Here is a 20,405-nt window from a genome sequence, read left to right as displayed (position 1 = left end):
TGATAGACTGGTAGATGAGTGAAAAATAATTGAGAGGTTTATAAATAGTTGGTTGGAAATATTCTTATTGTTTAAATTAAGCAAACTTTTATTGAAACTTCCATTGTGGTACAGAAATACATTGCAACTGATTAAAGTTCAACACCAATGAAGAGAGAAATTATGGCACCAAAATTTTCCCTCCTCTACCATGCTAAGATAGATTTCTATTCAATCAACAGTTCTCATTTTCTAGGCTTTGCTCCACATAAACTTGTGCAAGTTTTCAACATTAGAACTCTTAATTATGTTAGGAAAAGAAAGACCTCAAGCCCAAAATGTCATCACAATTTCCTGGAAGACTGTTCAAGAACAAAATTCTACCAACAGAGCAAGTCTAAGAAGATAGACATAATCCCTTGTATTTTATCTGACCATACTGGAACCAAATGAGTTCTCAATAACAAGGCATACAGTAGGAAAAACACATGGAAAATAAACAGCACATTGCTGAGCAACATATGGGTCACAGAAGAAATGAAAAAGTTCCTACAATTCAATGAAAATGAAGACACAGCACAAAGAAACCTATGGGAAAGCATTCCTGAGGGGCAAGCTTATTGCTCTCAGTGTGCACATCAAGAAAACAGGGACAGACCAAATAAACAATCTCATGATGCAACTAAAACTGCTAGAGACACAAGAAAAAGTGGAACCTAAAGTTGCTAGATGGAGCGAGATAACCAGAACAAGAACTGAAATTAATGAAGTAGAGACTAAGAAAACTATAAATAAAATTAATAAAACCAAAAGCTGTTTTTTGACAAAACTCAATAAAATTGGCAAGATAAACTAAAAAAAGAAGAGAGGAGTCCCAAATTAATAAGATCAAAGATGCCACAGGAAAATTGAAACAAACATCCAAGACATCCAAACAATTATAAAGAAATATTTCCAGACGCTACACTCAGAAAGGAAGGAAAACCTAGCAGAAATTGATGGATTCCTAGAGAAATACAAATTGCCCACACTGAACGAACAACAAATAACTCAATTAAATACACCAATAACCTTAGAAGCCTTCCAACAAGGAAAAGCCCAGGACGAAATGAATTCACCATGGAATTCTGTAAGATCTTTAAGGAAGAATTAATACCCATACTCCTCAAGCTCTTCAGAGAAATAGAAGCAGAGGGAGTAATCCCAAACTCATTCTATGAAGCCAATATCACACTCATCCCCAAACCAAGCAAAGACCTAACAAAAAAAGAGAACTACACACCAATCTCTTTGATGAACACAGATGCAAAACTCCTCAATAAAATTCTAGCCAACAGAATCCAGAAACATATAAAAAATCATACATTATGACCATGTAGGCTTCATCCCAGAGATGCGGGGATGGTTTAACATACATAAGTCAATAAGGGTAATCCATCACATCAACAGATCCAAGGTCAAGAACCACATGATTATCCCCATTGATGCAGCAAAGGCTTTTGATAAAATACAACATTCATTCATGTTAAAAGCTCTGGAAAAAATTGGAATAGAAGAACATTCCTTAAAACAATAAAAGCCTTATATGACAGACCAACAGCCAATATCATACTTAATGGGGAAAAACTACAACCAATTCCCCTAAAAACAGGAACAAGGCAAGGATACCCACTCTCCCCACTCCTATTCAATATAGTTCTGGAATTCTTAGCCAGAGCAATAAGGCAGGAAAAAGACATTAAAGGGTTCTACATAGGGGAGGAAGAAGTTAAACTACCTCTTTTTGCAGATGACATAATTTTATACCTTAACAATCCAAAAAGCTCCATCCCCAAACTTTTAGAGCTTATAAACTACTTCGGCAAAGTAGCAAGATACAAAATTAACCCACAAAAATCAGTCACCATTTTGTACACTAACAATGTGCAAGCAGAAGGGGAAATCAAGGAAACAACCCCATTCATAATAACCTCAAAAAATAAAGTATCTAGGAATTAACCTAACCAAAGATGTAAAGGATGTATTTCATGAAAACTATAAAAGCCTAAAAAAAGGAATCATAGCGGATACCAGGAAATGGAAAGATCTCCCGTGTTCTTGGATAGGCAGAATTAACAGTGAAAATGGCTATACTGCCAAAATTGATATACACATGCAAAGCAATTCCCATTAAAATCCCAAAGATGTACTTTACTGAAATAGAAAAAACAGTCCAAAAGTACATATGGAACAACAAAAGACCTAGAATAGTCAAAGCAATTCTAAGCAAAAGAAACAACACAGGGATCAAGATACCGGATGTCAAGCTCTACTATAGAGCCATAATAACAAAGACAGCTTGGTACTGGTACAAAAAGAGACCTGAAGACCAATGGAACTGACTAGAGGACCCAGAAATAAGGCCACATATATAGTCGGTTGATATTTGACAAAGGAGCCAAAGACATACAGAGGAAGAATCATAGCCTCTTCAACTATTGGTGCTGGGAAAACTGGGTGGCCACATGCAGAAAACTGAAAGTGGACCTTGCCTATCACCATGCACTAACATTAACTCAAAATGGATTAAAGACCTTAACATCAAACCTGACACTCTGAAACTACTGCAGGACAGAGTAGGAGAGACACTTGAACTTATAGGCATAGACAGGAACTTCCTGAACAGAGTCCCAGGGTCCCAACAAATCTGGAGAGAGACTCCACAAATGGGATTACCTTAAAATAAAATGTTTCTGTACAGACAAAAAAATAGCAACCAACCAAACTAGAAAGACAGCCAACTGTACCAGCAGTACATCAGACAAGGGTCTAATACCCACTGTATACAGGGAACTCAAGGAACTAACCCCTCACAAATCTAACAAACCAATCATGAAATGGGAAAGGGAACTAAAGAGAGACTTCTCAGAAGAAGAGATAAAAATGGCAAAGGAACATATGAGGAAATGTTCATCATCCCTGGCTGTAAAGGAAATGCAAATAAAAACAACACTGAGATACCACCTTACCCCAGTCAGGATGGCCCACATCCTAAAGTCAGCCAACAAAAATGTTGGAGGGGATGCGGAGAAAGAGGAACCCTACTGCATTGCTGGTAAGAATGTATACTAACACAACCACTTTGGAAAACAGTCTGGAGATACCTCAGAAAGCTAAATATAGACCTCCCCTATGACTCAGCTATACCACACCTAGACATCTACCCTGAGCAACAAGAACCAGTATACAAAGACACATGCACCTCCATGTTTATTGCAGCACTGCTCACAATAGCCAAGATTTGCAAACAGCCCAGATACCCTACTACTGATGATTGGTCCAAAAATTGTGGTACCTATATACAATGGAATATTTTGCAGCCATTAGAAAGGACAAAATAATGGCATTTGCAGGGAAATGGATGGAACTAGAGCAGATTATTGAGCAAAGCAAGCCAAGAACAAAGAGACAAACAGCACGTGGTCTCCCTGATATGTGGATGCTAAAGCCAAAATACAAGAAGATATGGCAAACAGGACTCAAGAAACAAAGGGCAGCCACCCATTCTGTCATATCATTGCTAAATGACTTCATGTTCTTGACCATACATATGGTGGATATATGCACGCAACAGTGGGAAGCCTAGAGGAGGAAAAGAATAAGCGGGAACAGCCCACACTAAGCAAAAGGAAAGAAATGTAAACATCACCTGATGTGAAAAAATAACTTGTATTGTCAAAACTCATAGAATTCACCAACTGTATAGACCATGACAATGACAATTTGTCTTGTGAAAGCTAAAATGTGTTTGTGACTCTAACTAAGTATCACTATTCCACAATACTGTGAAATATGTGAAATTTATGTAATCACCTCATCTCAATTGAAGAAAAAAATGAGAGAAGGGATGAGTTAAGAGAGATGGGTGACAATGTTGTCAGACACTTTGTACTCATATACTGTTTGTAGAATGGGAACTTCTTTGTACAACTACTTAAAGATAATAAAAATCCTGCCACACAGTTGTCTGACTAACTTGACTTCTCATTCTGGACATTATTCATCCTGTGACTGCCATGGTGAAAAGACCATACAGGAACAGGAAGAATCCACCTCTCATGTGTATTACAGAACCACAGAATTTTAAGCCACAAGATGAAAAAAGCCACTGATTCTGCTCTGAACTCAAGTTTATAGCAGTGATTATTAATGAAAATTAGTGGCAATAGCTGCTCAAAGTATAAGGTAAATGATCCAAACTGAACACATCATCTTTATGCTATGTCCTTGCTTACATGCTCAGTGATAAGTTCTTTTTTTTATACCACTACTTAGGACAAGTTAGTATATTCCATTAGAAGCTAATCTAATTTACTCACGAGTAGAACATAGTTAGATTATTTACAGAATACTCTGAACATCTATAATTTTGTATGGGTTCTTGCTGGAAATGATTCAAAAGAGTTTGGATACATTCAACTTTGCTATGCCAATAAAGGAGGCAAAATTCTGACGCCCTTGAAAGAAAATTAAACTCAGGGATCATCTCCAAGCTTTCCCACGTGGGGAATGAGATTCGTATATAACCCACAGTGTAACAGTGTATTGTTTATTTGAGGGGCAGAGGGAAAAGTCCTCCTGGTAAGGGAAGACACCAGTTACAAGAGTACAAATGCAAGAACAACGATTAAAATAGTCATACAAGAAGAGAGAACTAGAATCATTCTACAGGAAACAACTTGTGGAAGAAAAAAAGTGTAACTGCTGTTGCAAAAAAACATCTGTATGAAGTAGAAACTCGTATCAGTAACTTTAGTAGAGAACATGTTCTAGAAAGTGGAGGTTACTGGATGTAAAATTCTGGCAGCAATTTAATAGAACAGTCCCAGATGGTTAGACTGAGGCCATCACCTAAGGACAATGAAAGCATTGTCTGGAGAGTTTTGGATGATACTTGCAGAACTTTTATACTGTGCATAAACCAAATTGAATTGTTTTCATAAGTGTTGTAACGTTTCTTATAGTAACAGTTATGTTCTACATGCACTTCAATTTCACAGCAAGAGTGGCATAGAATACCTAAACACAGAAGAGAGCATTCATGCAAGATATCTAACTCATTGATACAATGATGCATACACTTCAAAATGATTACACTATCATTACATCTAGGGCTTTCTCCAACTACAAAGTGGTGGTTATGGAACACAAGGCCCCCGTATCAACATCTAGAAAGCATTCGCCACCATCTATGTGTCATCTTGTTTTATTCTTGTAATTTTTCTTCATTTTTCTTAATCAACACTGTTGTTGTTGTTGCTCCTTAGCAAAACTGGTACGAAAAATGGAATTATAATCATTGAACGTAGCACTTTGGCAATCAAGACGTTTGAAGCCTTCCATATTCTGAGGCCAAGAAAGCACTGTGTGACAATTAGAACTCTGATTAACAAACAAGGTGGTCACAAATTTTCCTGGCTTGAAGACTTCTACAATGTTCCCCATCAGGTTGTCATAGGAAGTCTGCATTAAAGTTTGTGTCAAAGCTAACCTAAGAAAATTCTGATTCTGGAGCGATGGGAATAGTCCAATAAGTTCCATCTGAGTTCATTGCATTCATTGAATGCCCACAAGGCTTGAACAGTGTGGCATCAATGACAGAACCTGGTATCAGGTCATGAATTCCACTCTCACACGAGTGACATCCTTTGCAGTAACACCATCTTTCATACAGAACTGGTCCATAACTGCTGGGTCAAGCTCACTCATTAAAATTAACAGGGTTTTAATCTGGCTGACTGATTACTTGACTCTCCGGGAAATCCAAAGCATACAAGTACCAACAGTCAGAATTCACCCGTCCCATACAATATGCTGCTCCATTTGGGAAAATTGCATTAAGAAACTCTATTTTTCCCCCTGAAATTCCAGTGTGGGTATCCTTGGTGGGACAGCTTTATGAAATTCTTAGGAGAATAAAAGAAGCTTTGAATTGAGTCGAACCCACTGCAAGCTTCAATAGTGGAACCAGTGCTTTCAGCAAGAGGGTGGTACCCCATATCTTCAAACTGAACCGTCTCTTGGAGACAAACACAGTACTTTCACTGAATCCGTATGCTTCCTTCTTGTCAGTTTTTGTCACACTTATGATTGAACATTGTACATCCTTCAAAAGTACTTCCTATTCAGATTTTGGGGTAGTGCAAAGATCCCCAGATCCTTGGTTTGCATCGGGCTGATGTCAGAAGAACCAAACCTCCAGCAGCTTCTGGGTCCCTTTGAAAAACAATGCTCAGCTACCATCACTGTGAGACTAGAGAACAACCAACGACCACAGCAAATCAACTCAGTTAAATCTCTTCTCCCGCCGCTGCTGTGGATGATCCCAGCTGTTAGCAAAGTCCAGGTTCCTTTTTTTTTTTTGCTATAATTTTATATTAACTTTTTAAAAAAGGATTAATACAATTCTTCCGGCCTGTGTGTGTGTGTGTGTGTGTGTGTGTGTGTGTGTGTGTGTGTGTGTGTGTGTGTGTGTGTGTGAAAGTTGAATGTGAGTCCGTTGGAAATAGAGGCAAATACAGTTCCGTCTCTTATACTCTACTACTTCCCTGTTAGAGAGAGTAGAGCGAGCACTAGCTAATGTCGCCAGCCATATGGTATTGGAAAGATTCTTCTTTATTAGAAGACTTGCTAATAAATGTATTTTTGAGAGATTTATAGAGCAATAGATAGGCGGGGGGAAATACAGGACCAACAGGTAGATGAGAGATGGAACAAGGTGAACTTGATTGCGATGGAAGAACACAGACTGTTGGATGCCAGAGGTACACTAGAAAAGAACCTTGTGGAACCTGTTGTGTTTATACACTTGTATGCAGAGGAAGACAAAAATAATGTTGGCAAGGCCACATGCTGATGGGTCATGCCTGGGATCCTTGCTACTGAGGGGGTAAAAAAAGCTCAGGGGCATTGTCCTGCATTTAATCCCCAGCCAGGGCTCACCCTCCCCCACCCCAAGATTACTAGTAACTCCAAAAGTGGAATGCCACTTGCTGTGTGGCATTACCTGCTCTCTCTCATCACCTGTAGTTTTTTCTTTGTGCCAATCCTGGGCCTTGAGCTCAGGGCCTGGGCAATTGTCCCTGAGCTTCTTTTGCTCAAGGCTAGCACTCTACAACTTGAGCCACAGCATCACTTCCGGCTTTTTCTGTTTATGTGGTGCTGAAGAATCGAACCTAGGGTTTCATGCATAGGAGGCAAGCACTCTACTACTGAGCCACCTTCCCAGCCCAACTACCAACTTTCATATCAGCAAATTAGCCTAATTTTGATAGTTTTCTTAAAGGACTCAAAACAAGGAATCCTTGAATTCCTGCTCTTCTCAAAGAACATGGAACATACCAAATGCACTGTGATCATTTTCTTTCTCCTTTTTTCCTTCCTTCCTTCCTCCCTTCCTTCCTTTCTTCTTTCCTTCCTTCCTTCCTTCCTTCTTTCTTGCCTGCCTGCCTTCTGTACTTCCACTCTCTCTTTGCTTTTCTCTCCTTCCTTCTCTCTCTCCTTCCTTCCCTCCCTCCCTCCTTCCTTCTTTCCTTCCTTCCTTCCTTCCTTCCTTCCTTCCTATTGTATTTTTTTTGTGATTGTGGAGTCTGCCCACTTTGGAGAGCACAGAATGAGGGCAGGTCTTCAAGTGATTGACAAAGGTCCCACTCAGTCTCTAACCAAGACACCCAACCTCTCTTACTCAGAAAAAGTACATGGCCACTAGAAGAACCTTGAGAAGCTCTGGAGACCTCCCCCTTCTTCAGGACCCACAAGGTGCAAGTCTCTAGACACCATGGGTGTACATGAGGGTGGTGAGCCAGGCAGCATGTGGGGACAGTGGACAGTGATAAAAGGGAGGCCCTGCTGGGTGCCGATGGCTCACGCCTGCCATCCTAGCTACTCAAGAGGCTGAGATCTGAGGATCATGGTTCCAATCCAGCCTGGGCAGAAAAATCCCCATCAGACTCTTTTCTCTAATTAACCACTCAAAAACTCAGAAGTGAAGCTGTGGCTCAAGGGGTAGAACATTAGCCTAGAGCACAAAGAGGCTCAGAGACACTGCCCAAGTCCTGAGTTCAAGCCCCACAGCCAACATAAATAAATAAATAAACAAATACATAAATAAATAGAGTCTCAGTGGGCTTTTTCTGCACTGGCTGGCTTCACACTGTGATTCTCAGATCTCAGCCTCTTGAGTAGCTAGGATTGCCCGCATGAGCATCCAGCATCTGGCTCAATCAGTATTATTTTATCTGATCAGAAGCATGCAGACATTTCACCTTTGTGTTCCTCCTTGGTCTCACTGTGAGTGCATGCATGGAGTCCTGCATCATTTATTATGTGCCCGTGTCTTTGAAGTATAGCTTCGGCATTGTAACCACTTTTCTTTGGTGGTGTTTGATCATGGTTGTAACTTACCATAGCTTTGGAAGTTCTGCTCTATGGTTGCTATTTCTCCATGGCCACTGAAATCATCTGCTTGATCTACCAGCGCCTCCTTCACTGTGTCATGTCTGCATAAATAACCACTGTCCAGGGACCCAAGTACACATTGAACAAATTGCCATATTTCTCCTGGAGCTGGGAGGGAAGGAATGCATGGAGGAGGTGAGGGCTGAAGTAGGTCATAAGGACAAGTCAAGGAGTTGATGGAGGGCTGAGGGATTTCAGAGGAATGCAATAACAGATAAAGATACATCTTAGATTTGAAAGGACTAATGGACAGTCTTTCCTTTTGTGACCCTGGGGTGGGGACCCACACCAGATAACCAAAGATGAAAGTCCTTGGCAGCTGGTGGGTCAAGCCTGTCATCCTAGCTACTCAGGAGGCTGAGATCTGAGGATCATGGTTCAAACCAGCCTAAGCAGGAAGGTCTGTGAAACTCTGATCTCCAGTGAACCACCAAAAAGCCAGAAATAGATCTGCGGTTCAAGTGGTAGAGCACCAACCTTGAGCACAAAAGCTCGGAAACATCATCCACCCAGGCCCTTAGTTAAAGCCCCAAGACTCTCTCTCCCTCCCTCCCTTCCTCTCTCTCTCTCTCTCTCTCTCTCTCTCTCTCTCTCTCTCTCTCTCTCTCTCTCTCTCTCTCTCATACACACACATACATACACACATATATAAACACACATACACACATACCTATACACACGATGAATGTTCTAGTTTCCTTATATGTAAAGTGATGGATGTGTATTAGAGAAGCTCAGATCCATGCTTTCCTCTATAAAATGTTAACTTTCTAACCATGTGTTTGCTGTGTGTGTGTGCATGCTTTATGTGTGTGTGTCTGTGTGTGTGTGTGTGTGTGTCTGAGAGAGAGAGAGAGAATGAGAATACTGAGAGTTGAACTCAAGGCCTGGGCACTGCCTCTTAGGTAGCACTCTAACACTCTGGCTTTTTTGTCATATTTGCTAGTGAATTGGAGATAAGAGTCTCACAGACTTTCTTGCTCAGGCTAGCTTTGAACCAGGATCCTCAGATCTCAGGTTCCTGAGTACTTAGGATTACAGGCATGAATCACTGGCACCCATGCTAACTTTCTAGAATCATGAGATACTGACCCTCTAACTTGTAAAATAATCTGACCACAAGAGCCCTTGTCTTCCAAACTCCTGACTTTAGGCAGAGATGTGCACCGATGCACAAGGAATGTAAGTTCTCATGAAGTTTCTGATTCTGGGATTGTTTTCCACATTCTAAGATGGCCAACCAAGTGTGTTCACTATGTGTGCTTTCGGCCTGAGCACCTGGCCGTGGGGTTCATGGCTTCCTCTCCTGTGGGGGAGGCCCACAGACTCACCTTCATGAAAGAGTGAAAAAAGGCATCGTTGCCTGCAGCATGTTCTCCAGGAAAGGAATTGGGGTGGGGCCTGTGGGGCAACTTGTTGTTTTGTTGATTTGTTTCCAAGATTTGAGGATGAACAGACAAGACACACTGAAGGCCAGAAACACGGTCAAGGCCCCTCAAGTTCCATCATGCCACACGGAGAAAGAGGTTTGCTCCTCGGCTTCAGGTCCTTCCTAAATAGTTTCTGGGAGCTTAAACTGAAATCTAAATATCCTGAAACTCAGGTGTGCTGGGTGTAATGCCATCAGAGGAACAGATTCCTTGGCAGGGGATTTATGTAACTTATAATCTCCTCCTGAGTACAAATAGATTCAATTCACCTTTGGGAAAATCTCTGGGGAGGGGTCTTCTTTCTTCCTATTACCTTTTACTGCTTTTTTTCTTTTTTTTAATTGTCAGTCGTGGGTCTTGAACTCAGGGCCTGGGCACTGTCTCTGAGTGCTTTTGCTCAAGGCTAGTGCTCTACCACTTTGAGCCCCAGTACCACTTCTGGTTTTCTGGAGGTTCATTGGAGATAAGAGTCTCATGGAGACTTTCCTTCTGGGGCTGGCTTTGAACTGCCATCCTCAGATCTCAGCCTCCTGAGTAGTTAGGGTCACAGGCATGAGCCACCAGTGCCTGGTTTTTCTTCCTGTGTTGAATTCCCCAGTTCTTCTCATCCCCTGGTTCAAAATTCCATGTAGATGGAAGATAGTTGAGAATCTTTGTTGAGTTTAGGACTCAAGACAAAGTAGGTTCTCAGGTTTAGCTTTTCCTCACTGGGAAGTGTCTATCCTTTTGGGTCTCAGTTTCCTGTCTGTCAAGTAGGGCAGCCATTCCATTGGAAAGAGACAGAGAGAGAGGGAGAGAGAGAGAGAGAGAGAGAGAGAGAGAGAGAGAGAGAGAGAGAGAGAGAGAGAGAGAGAGAGAGAGAGAGAGAGAGTATGCGCGCACACACTCAGACTGCAGTACTGCTCTTGCTTGACATTTCTATTCACAGCTGCTGTTCTACCACTTCAGTTCTCCAGCCCACTGGGGGTTTTTCCTGATTAATTAGAGATTTGAGTTTCATAGGAACTTTTTTGCCCAGGCTGGCTTCAAACCATGATCCTCAGATCTTAGTTTCCTGAGTAGCTAGGATGACAGGTGTGAGCCTCCAGTGCCCAGATCCCAATTCTTAATTTTGACAAGAAGCCAAAGGGAAAAGAATAATCTCTTCAAGAAACTCTTGGAGCCAGGCAGAAGTCTAGCTGTGGCTCAAGTGGTAGAGCACCAACCTTGAGTGAGAAAGCTCAGGGACAGTGCTCAGGCTCTGAATTCAAGCCCCCTGTCCTGGCAAACACACGCACGCACACACACACACACACACACACACACACACGCACACACACACACACACACACACACATGCACACATGCATACACAAAGTCCAATTTCCTTGCCTCTCAAAGTTGTACCATATATAAAAGAAGAAGAAATAAGTGTGAAAACAGGTACTTGTCACAGGGATTTCCCAGTTACTTGCTTAGCTCCTGGCCCAACACCTAAAGGGACCCAGAAAGTTGGGTCCCTTTTGTCTGTCTCAGCCCTGCAAAATTGTTGCTGCATCAGGCAGAGCATTGCCAAAGCTTTGATAAATATAGGAAATTCACCTGAGCTATTTGGCAAGAACATCAGTCAGGCTGCTGCTGAGCACAAACATGCCAGGGACAGAGAGAGCATGGATCAGCCTCCAGGGACCTCAAAGAAAAGCACACAGTTCCAAAACACTTGGACCCAGTGTCGACACTAACATTACACGTGTCTTCCAGTTTGGCAAATGTTCATACACAAGGTCTGAAACTAACCTAAATTTTTGTTTTGGGGTTCTCTTTTCTATATCGTGCAAGAATTGATTGGTGACTTTTCTTTCCCCTACAAGGAAACACCATAAGAAATCACAAAGGGAATTTCTCATGAAAAAACAACAACAACAGTACAACAGTGCTTACACCTGTTATACTAGCAACTCAGGAGCAGAGATCTGAGGATTGAGGTTCAAATCCAGTGTAGGCAGGAAAGTCCATGAGACTCTTACCTCCAATGAACTATTCAAAAGCCAAAAGTGGAGCTGAAGTTGAAGGCTCAAGTGCTAGAGTGCCAACCTTGAGTGGACAAAATTAAAGGACCGTGCCCAGGCCTGAACTCAAGCCTCAGTACCAGCACACAGACAAAAAAAGCATATGTTGAAGCTCTGTTGAACAACTGATATTCATATGAATTAATGTTGTTTGGAGGGCACCTGTAGGAACTTGTGGGTGAGGCTTGGTGAACAGAGAGAGGGAGTGAAGGAGGGCAGATCATGCACATACAATGGAGCCTAGCTTGTGGATCCAGGCTGCAGGGTAAAGCTGGGTACAGATTTCCAGTTGAAGGAGAAAGGCGAGTCTGCAGATTGAGTTCCAAGCAGAAGCAACAGCTCTCATTCAAAGTCTGCATGCATGGCTGAGCGCAATCAGACCGTGCAGCTCCAAGCCTGGTTATGGCCTTTGACAGGAGCCAAGTCCCAGGCTGCTTTATGCAATTTATGGAGGAGTTTCCATACTTCTTTCTTTATTTTATTTATATTTTTATTATTTTATTATTTTATTTTATTTTATTTTATTTTTGTCAGTTACGGGGCTTGAACTCTGGGCTGGCTACTGTCCCTAAGCTCTTCAACTCAAGGTGAACATGCTACCCTTAAGCCACAGCTCCTCTTCTGGTTTTCCGGTGGTTTATTGGAGATAAATATTTCTCGGACTTTCCTACCCAGGCTGTCTTTGAACTATGATCCTCAGCTGTCAACCTCCTGAGTACACAGGATTACAGGTTTGAGCCACCAGCCGCTGACCCTATTTTTATTTTTTATTTGGTCATGGGGCTTGAATTCTGCCTGGGCACTCTCTGACCTCTTTGGGCTAATGGCTAGTGCTCTCCCACTCAGAGTTATAGCTCTTCTTCTGGTTTTTGAGTGGTTCATTGGAGTAAAGATTCTCATGGGAGAGACTTTTCTGCCCAGGCTGGCTTTGAACTGTGATCCTCAGATCTCAGCCTCCTGAGTAGCTAGGATTACAGGAGTGAGCCACTGGTGCTCATTCTGGCTTGTTTATTTATTTTGAATTCATACATCTTGGGGGCTTGAACTCAGAAGAGTCTGGGTGCTGTCCCTTTAGCTTCCCTCCACCCACCCCCACCTACTTCCCTCTTACCTATAGAGCAACAGGCCCACTTCCAGAATTTTGGTGGTTCACTAGAGATCAGTCAGTCTCTTGGGTTTTCTGCCTAGGTTGGCTTTCAACTGAGATCCTCAGGTCTCAGCCTCATGAGGAGAGGGTATTACAGGCATGAGCACTGTTACCCTGCTACATTCCATGTTCTTAGCTAACACACCTGATCACCCAGCCTTGCTTGTTTTTCTTTATGAAACATCAGAAAATAGGCCTGATTAAACTCTGAATAAAAACATAAAAATGGGGGAAAACCCCAAACACCTCCTCCACTTTCCTAAACTCATGTGAGAGTAGAGAAGAAAAAGTAGGCAGATACTACAAGAGTTGGGAGATGAGGACTTCTCATTTATTGTTAATATAATTTTGTTGATATTATGAAGGTGTTGTACAGGGGGTCCCCTTTCCATAAGTCAGGTAATGACTATATTTGTTGTTTGGGACAATGTCACTCTTCCTTTGCTTTCCCCCAGATTCCCGTTCCCCAGTCCCTACCCCACAAATTGCACAGTTCATTTTCTACGTAGTGTCTACTGAGTAAAATAAAACCCATCCCTGGCTTTCTTTTCTATTTTTGTTACTTTATTGCTTATAGTTCTTGGGGGGAAAATCCTTGTAAACCTGAAAGTGAAGATTCCAGAATTTTAGAACAGATCTTAGGGGTTGGGGATTTGGCTCAGTGGAAGAGCACTGACTGACAAGTGAAAAGACCCTGAGTTCAGTCCTCAGTGCTGGAAAAAAAAAGATTTTCAAAAGTTTCTTAAGGTTGGGCATCAGTGGCTCATGCCTATAATGAAAGCTACTGGGGAGGCTGAGATCTGAGGATCATGGCTCAAAGCCAGCCAGGCAAGAAAATTTGTTGAGATCCTTATCTATCAAGTTAGAAGTGTAGCTGTGGTTCTAGTGGTAGAGCATCAGTCTTGAACACAAAAATTCTGGGTCAGTGCCAAGCCCCTAGTTCAAGCCCCAGATTCAGTGCACGCATGCATGCAAGTGTCTCTTAAAAGGAAAGAGATTTAATCTTCCACCCACTGTTTATGTTCTCTGCAATCTTAACCAAAGATCCAGTCAATCAGGTAGTGCCAGGCCAGGCCAGGTCTGGCCAGGGAAGAGGAAGGTGAGGCTGGAGATTAAGAGGTTGTGACCAGAATGTTGAAAATATTTGTTTCTGAGCATTTGGGTGGGGTGCTTTCTTTCTGAGAGTTTGGAGCTGGGGGTAGGGTGGGTGAAATGTCACGAAGGAGAAAACCAAGGAAGAGAAGAAAGTTGGTGTCTTTTGTTTTGTTTTGTTTTTTCCTCTGTCTAGTTGTTTGGATAACTAATACATGTAGCTACCAGAATGGTTCCTGCCCAGAAATGAGAAGAACTAGAGTGGAAACAAAGAGAAAGAAGTTTATTAATTTGTTTTTAGTTGGTCCTGGGGCTTGAACTCATGGCTTCAGTGCTATCCTGGAGCTCTTTTGCTTAAAGCTAGTGCTCTATCACTTTGAGCCACAGCTCTACTTCTGGTTTTTGAATGATTAATTGTAGATAAGAGTCTCATGGGGGAGACTTCTCTGCCGGGGCTGGTTTTGAAACAGGATCCTCAGATCTCAGACCCCTGAGTAGCTAGGATTCCAGGTGTGAGTGTATTACTGGATTACAAGTGCCCCGCAGAGAAAGAAGTTTAATGAAAGAGAGGGACAAAAGAAACAGACTCCAGGGAGAAAGATTTTTTTTTAATTTGGAGTATTGATTGAGGAACAAAACAATATAGGATGTGAAACAATAATATTTTGTGTTATCAATTGAGCTAAATGAAGCAAATTAGCATATATATATATATATATATATATATATATATATATATGTGCATGACCTCATATAAAGGACATGCACCTCCAAGGCCTTCACAGAAATGCATACAATGTCAAAACACTTGGAAGCAGTGTCAACACCAACATTACACGTGTCTTCCAGTTTGGCAAATGTTCACACACAAGGTCTGAAACTAACCTAAATTGATGTTTTGGGGTTCTCTTTTCCTTTTTGCGGGGGGGTCCAGTCGTGGGGCCTGAACTCTGGGCCTGAGCACTGTCCCTCAGCTCTTCAGCTCAAGGCTAGCACTCTACCACTGGAGCCAAAGCACCACTTCTGGCTTTTTTCTTTTTGCTTATGTGGTGCTGAGGAATCAAACCCAGGGCCTCAGGCATGCAAGGCAAGCGCTCTACCACTGAGCCACCTGACCAGCCCTTGGGGTTCTCTTTTCTATACCGTGCAAGAATTGATTGGTGACTTTTCTTTCTCCTACAAGGAAACACCATAAGAAACCACAATGGGAATTTCTCATGCAAAACAACAAACAGACATCTGGCAGGCACCGGTGCTCACACCTGTCATCCTAGCAACTCAGGAGGCAGAGATCTGAGGATTGAGGTTCAAAGCCAGTCTAGGCAGGAAAATCTATGAGATTCTTTTTTTTTTTTCTTTTTTTTTTTGGTCCAGTCGTGGGGCCTGAACTCTGGGCCTGAGTGCTGTCCCTCAGCTCTTCAGCTCAAGGTTAGCGCTCTACCACTTGAGCCACAGCGCCACTTCTGGCTTTTTTTCTTTTTGCTTATGTGGTGCTCAGGAATTGAACCCAGGGCCTCATGCATGCAAGGCAAGCACTCTACCACTGAGCCACCTTCCCAGCCCCTCTATGAGATTCTTACTTCCAATGAACCACTGAAAAGCCAAAAGTGGAGCTGAAGTTGAAGGCTCAAGCCTTGAGTGGACAAAGCTAAAGGACAGTGCCCAGGCCCTGAGTTCAATCCTCAGTACCAGCACATAGACAAAAAAGAGCATATGTTGAAGCTCCTTTGAACAATGGATATTCATATGAATCAGTGTTGTTTTGGGGGCATCTGTAGGAACTTGTAGGTGAGGCTTGGTGAACAGAGAGAGGGAGTGAAGGAGGGCAGAACGTGCACATACAATGGAGCCTAGCTTGTGGATCCATGCTGCAGGGTAAAGCTGGGTAGGGATTTCCAGTGGAAGGAGAAAGGCGAGTCTGGAGATTGAGTTCCAAGCAGAAGCAGCAGCTCTCATTCAAAGTCTGTGTGCATGGCTGAGCGCAATCAGACCGTGGTTATGGCCTTTGACAGGAGCCAAGCCCCCGGCAGCTTTATGCCATTTGCTGAGGCGTTTCCATCGCTTTTTATTACGTGTGTGTGTGTGTGTGTGTGTGTGTGTGTGTGTGTGTGTGTGTGTGTGTGTGTGTGTGTGTGTATTCTATTTATTTGGTCATGGGGCTTGAACTCAGGTCATGGGCACTGTCTCTGAGCTCTTTGTGCTGAAGGCTAATGCTTTACCACTCTGAGCCACAGCTCTACTTCTGGTTTTTTAGTAGTTCATTGGAGATAAGCGTCATGGGGTTGGAAGGGGGAGACTTTTATGCTCAAGCTGGCTTTGAACTGTGATCCATACAGATCTCAGCCACACAAGTAGCTAGGATTACAGCGGTGAGCCACTAATGCCTGGCTGAGAAAGAAATATAATGAAGGACAGACACAAAGGAAACAAACTCCAGAGAGAAAGGATTGTCCTCTTTTCCTTCCTTCTTCCCTCCCCCCTCCCTCCCTGCCCCCTTCTTTCTCTTTCTTTCTTTCTTTCTCTCTCTCTCTCTCTCTCTTTCTTTCTTTCTTCCTTTCTTTCTTTCTTTCTTTCTTTCTTTCTTTCTTTCTTTCTTTCTTTCTTTCTTTCTTTCTTTCTTTCTTTCCTTCCTTCTTTTTTGCCAATCCTGGGGCTTGATCTCAGGTGCAAGGTGCTGATCCTGAGCCTCTTGGTGCTCAAGTCCGGGGATCTACTACTTGAACCACAGTCCTGGTGGCTCCTGTCCATGCTCCCCCTATTCTGGATGGAAATTACACTGAAATGAGAATGGGGCCCCACCCCACCTCAGCAGCCCACAGATGATCCAAATAAGCCTTGATGCTCGCTCTTTTTGGGGTCTGCTCTAGGCAGACAGGCAATTGTTCATGGAAGTCATGAGCCAACATCCACGTCCTACCCAACCCCAGTTGCCAATCAAAGGCTCCACCAAGTCTGTGTTCTTCTAAAGCCTGTCTCCTAGGCCCAGAAGGAAGCAGATGGGCAGAGTTTGTGCATATGGGTGGAGCAAAGTTTCTGCCCCACCCATTCTGTGAGGTCCAGCATCAACCCCAGAGACCTCAGGCCAGCCTCAGAGCCCGGCACCTGGCCTTGGCCCAACACAGACTTGAAACCACAGTTTCTACCCAGCCCGAAAGATTTCTGGATCCAAAGGTATTATATGCAGCCGTGAACTTTTCTTATGACCTGTCCCCTATCTTGTCCTATTAATAAATATTAAACTAACTTTAAAAAGAAAAGAATAAAAGGAGCCCATTTAGCTGAGCACTGGTGGCTCACATCTTTAATCCTAGTTACTCAAGAGGTTGAGATCTGAGGGTTGCAGTTCGAAGCCAGCCTGGGCAAGAAAACCCCTGAAATTCTTATTTCTAATTAACCACCAAAGAGCTGGAGGTGGAGCTGTGGCTCAAGTAGTAGAGTGCTAGCCATAGGAACCAAAGCTAAAAGGATAGTGCCAAGGCCCTGAATTCAAGACCCAGCACAACTCTCTCTCTCTCTCTCTCTCTCTCTCTCTCTCTGTCTCTGTCTCTGTCTCTCTCTCTCTCTCTCTCTCTCTCTCTCTCACACACACACACACAGGCAGAAAGGTCAAAATATAGGGCATATCATTATGTATTACTGCACTAGAGTATCAAGCTTGATATTGTTTGTGTCATTTTCTTGAGTGTGTGCCATCCTAAGGCTTGAACTCAGGTCTGGGCATTGTCCCTGAGCTTTTGTACTAAAGGCTGGCATTCTACCACTTGAAACAGAGCTCCATCTTCTGCTTATTTGATGGTTCACTGGAGATAAGAGTCTCACAGACTTTCCTGCCCTAGCTGGCTTTGAACTACAAGCCTCAGATCTCAGCCTTCTCAGTGGCTAGGATGACAGGCATGAGGTCAACTGAGCAGTGCCCCTGCTCAATCTGATGTTGAAAAGCAAGCAATGGAACATCCAAAGATCTGGTTGTTCCTGGCTTGCATTCATCCACTCAATCTGCCAAACTCTGGCTAACTCTCTGGTTTGCCGTACCAATATTCTGCCAATGTAGCCAGGCGAAATGGAGGCAAATTCCATATCTTCCAGGTGTAACCTTTCTCCCTGCCAGGCCGTACCTTCATAAGGGCATTGTACATGTCTCCCGAGTCCAGCTGGAGGTAATTCCCAATGAGGGGCAGTGGGGTGGGGCCAGGAGGTGGCAGCTTCCAGAACTTCTGGTCCCAGACAGACATCAGCACCATGGCGCTCAGACAGGCCAGGATGGCCGCCAGAAGCATGCCTGAGCCCAGCATGGTGGCGGTGGAGGCGACAGGCAGGGTGGCTGGGGCAGTGTGCGTTTAGGCTTTTGGGGGATAGAAGGGGAGGCCTTTGCTCCTATTTATTTAATGTGTCACTTTATCGCTCAATCTCATTCCCCTCCCCTACATTGCAACACCCACAGCCGGTAGGGACAGGGCACACACAGCTGGGCACACTCACAGGTTCCGGAGCTCCAGGCTGAATTCAGAGCTGGGGAGGGGAGATTTTCAAAGCTGTGTGGCTGATGACTGAGACAGGACTTGGAACCCCAGACTGAAGACAGGCCAAAGAGATAGGGATTTAGGAGATCCACAGTAGACTTGAAATCCTTAGATTTATTGGTGGTGAAGACAGGATGTATGGGTTGGGAATCTCTCTATAACAGAGTCAGGATCATGAAAATCATGGACCAGTGACACACACACATAATCCTTGCTACGCATTGTACTGAGATCTGGGGGTTGCAGTTGAAAGCCAGCCAGGTCAGGAAAGTCTGTGAGACTCTTCCCTTCCATAAACTACAAAAGAGTAGGAAGTGGAGCTGTGGTGGAACAGGTAAAGCACTAGCCTTGAGCAAAAAAGATTAGACAATGCACAGTCCCCGAATACAAGCCCCAGGATCAACATTTTAAAAAAAAATCTAGGAAGGAGATGCTAAGATTATAAATTATAGCTGTGGTTGTAAGGATCTCTAGGTGAAATTCTTCCTTCCCCCTCCTATTTCTCTTCTTCCTCCTCTCCCTCGTCCTCCTCCTTCTTCTCTTACAAGACAAGCAGAGACCAAGCCCTCGTGGCTCACGCCTGTAATCCTAGCTACTCAGGAGGCTGAGATCTGAGGATCACAGTTCAAAGCCAGCCCAGGCAGGAAAGACTGTGAGACTCTTATATTCAATTAACCACCAAAAAAACAGAATTGGAGTTGTGGTTCAAGTGGAAAAGCACTCAAATTGAGCTGGAGCTCAGGGACAGTGCCCAGGCTGAGTTCAAGCCCCACAACCAACAAAAAAGAGGGCGGGGGCCAGTGGGGAGATGCACCAGCATCTGCTATCTTTCTGAGGTCAATGGGGAGGGCCAAAGTGCAGAGAACAAAACACACCACAATATAGGCAAGTTACTTGTTGATTTTGGAAAGGGAGAGCAGGAGGAGCTGAGTGGTGTGGTCAGCTCCCTGCCCACCCCCAGTCCTGCGCCCTTGCTTTGCTTGTTTTTTCCTTGAATAGAAAGTGAAGATTGGAAACACCATTTCTCAGTGATTCTTGAGCCATGAATTGCGGAAGAGTAATTCTCTCTCTTTTGCTAAATCTTATTACCTTGCTGAATCAATTATATAGATGGAAGTTTCACAAAACCATCTTCTGTGTCATGCATGCTGTATTCTATCCATCTTCATAAAGATTGGTATATTCATACGTGAGAAAGTGTTAAGAACAATGTAAAGGAGACAATTGTTGAGGGGAAGCCCGCCCCCTCCCAACCAGGAGAGACTACACAGGATCAGGGAGTAGTGTCAAAAGAAAGTCTTTAATATTGGCTGGGACTACACTGGACAGTCAGGTGCCGAAAAAGTGTAGCGCTCAGTCTGGTCTCATGGCCCCTTTTAATCCAGAAAACCACACCCCCTGTATTCGCTCAGGGGAGGAAAGTAACTGAGGATTCTTTTCTACAGGTGCCAGCCTAATGTGTAGTTACAGAAGCTAAATCAATATTGTACTCAGGAAAGATGGATGTCAAATATTCAAGTGACACACTACCAGACACTTCTCCTGGATCAACCTTGTATCAAGTTCTGCAGAACATCAACCCTGAACCCAGCAAGCTTGTTGCTCGATGATAACCCAGAATGACCTCTGCATGACTATGCAGAGGTAACTGACCTGATCTAGTCTCCCAGACTGGACTTGCCTGATGCCCCGC

The 20,405-nt window shown here is 43.3% G+C and overlaps 2 pseudogenes; both read right to left on the bottom strand.

Moving 5' to 3' along the window:
• Window positions 1–18,484, bottom strand: part of LOC138812896 (cytochrome P450 2G1-like) — a 117,604-nt pseudogene extending 99,120 nt beyond the window's left edge.
• On the bottom strand, window positions 5,257–7,797 carry LOC138812191 (S-adenosylmethionine decarboxylase proenzyme-like; annotated as a pseudogene).
• Window positions 18,485–20,405: the final 1,921 nt, after the last annotated feature.

The sequence above is a fragment of the Dipodomys merriami genome, unplaced genomic scaffold, assembly GCF_024711535.1.
Source record: "Dipodomys merriami isolate MVZ:Mamm:240054 unplaced genomic scaffold, mDipMer1.0.p SCAF_106, whole genome shotgun sequence".
In the NCBI taxonomy this organism is placed as follows: domain Eukaryota; kingdom Metazoa; phylum Chordata; class Mammalia; order Rodentia; family Heteromyidae; genus Dipodomys; species Dipodomys merriami.
This window is presented reverse-complemented; position numbering and strand designations above follow the sequence as displayed.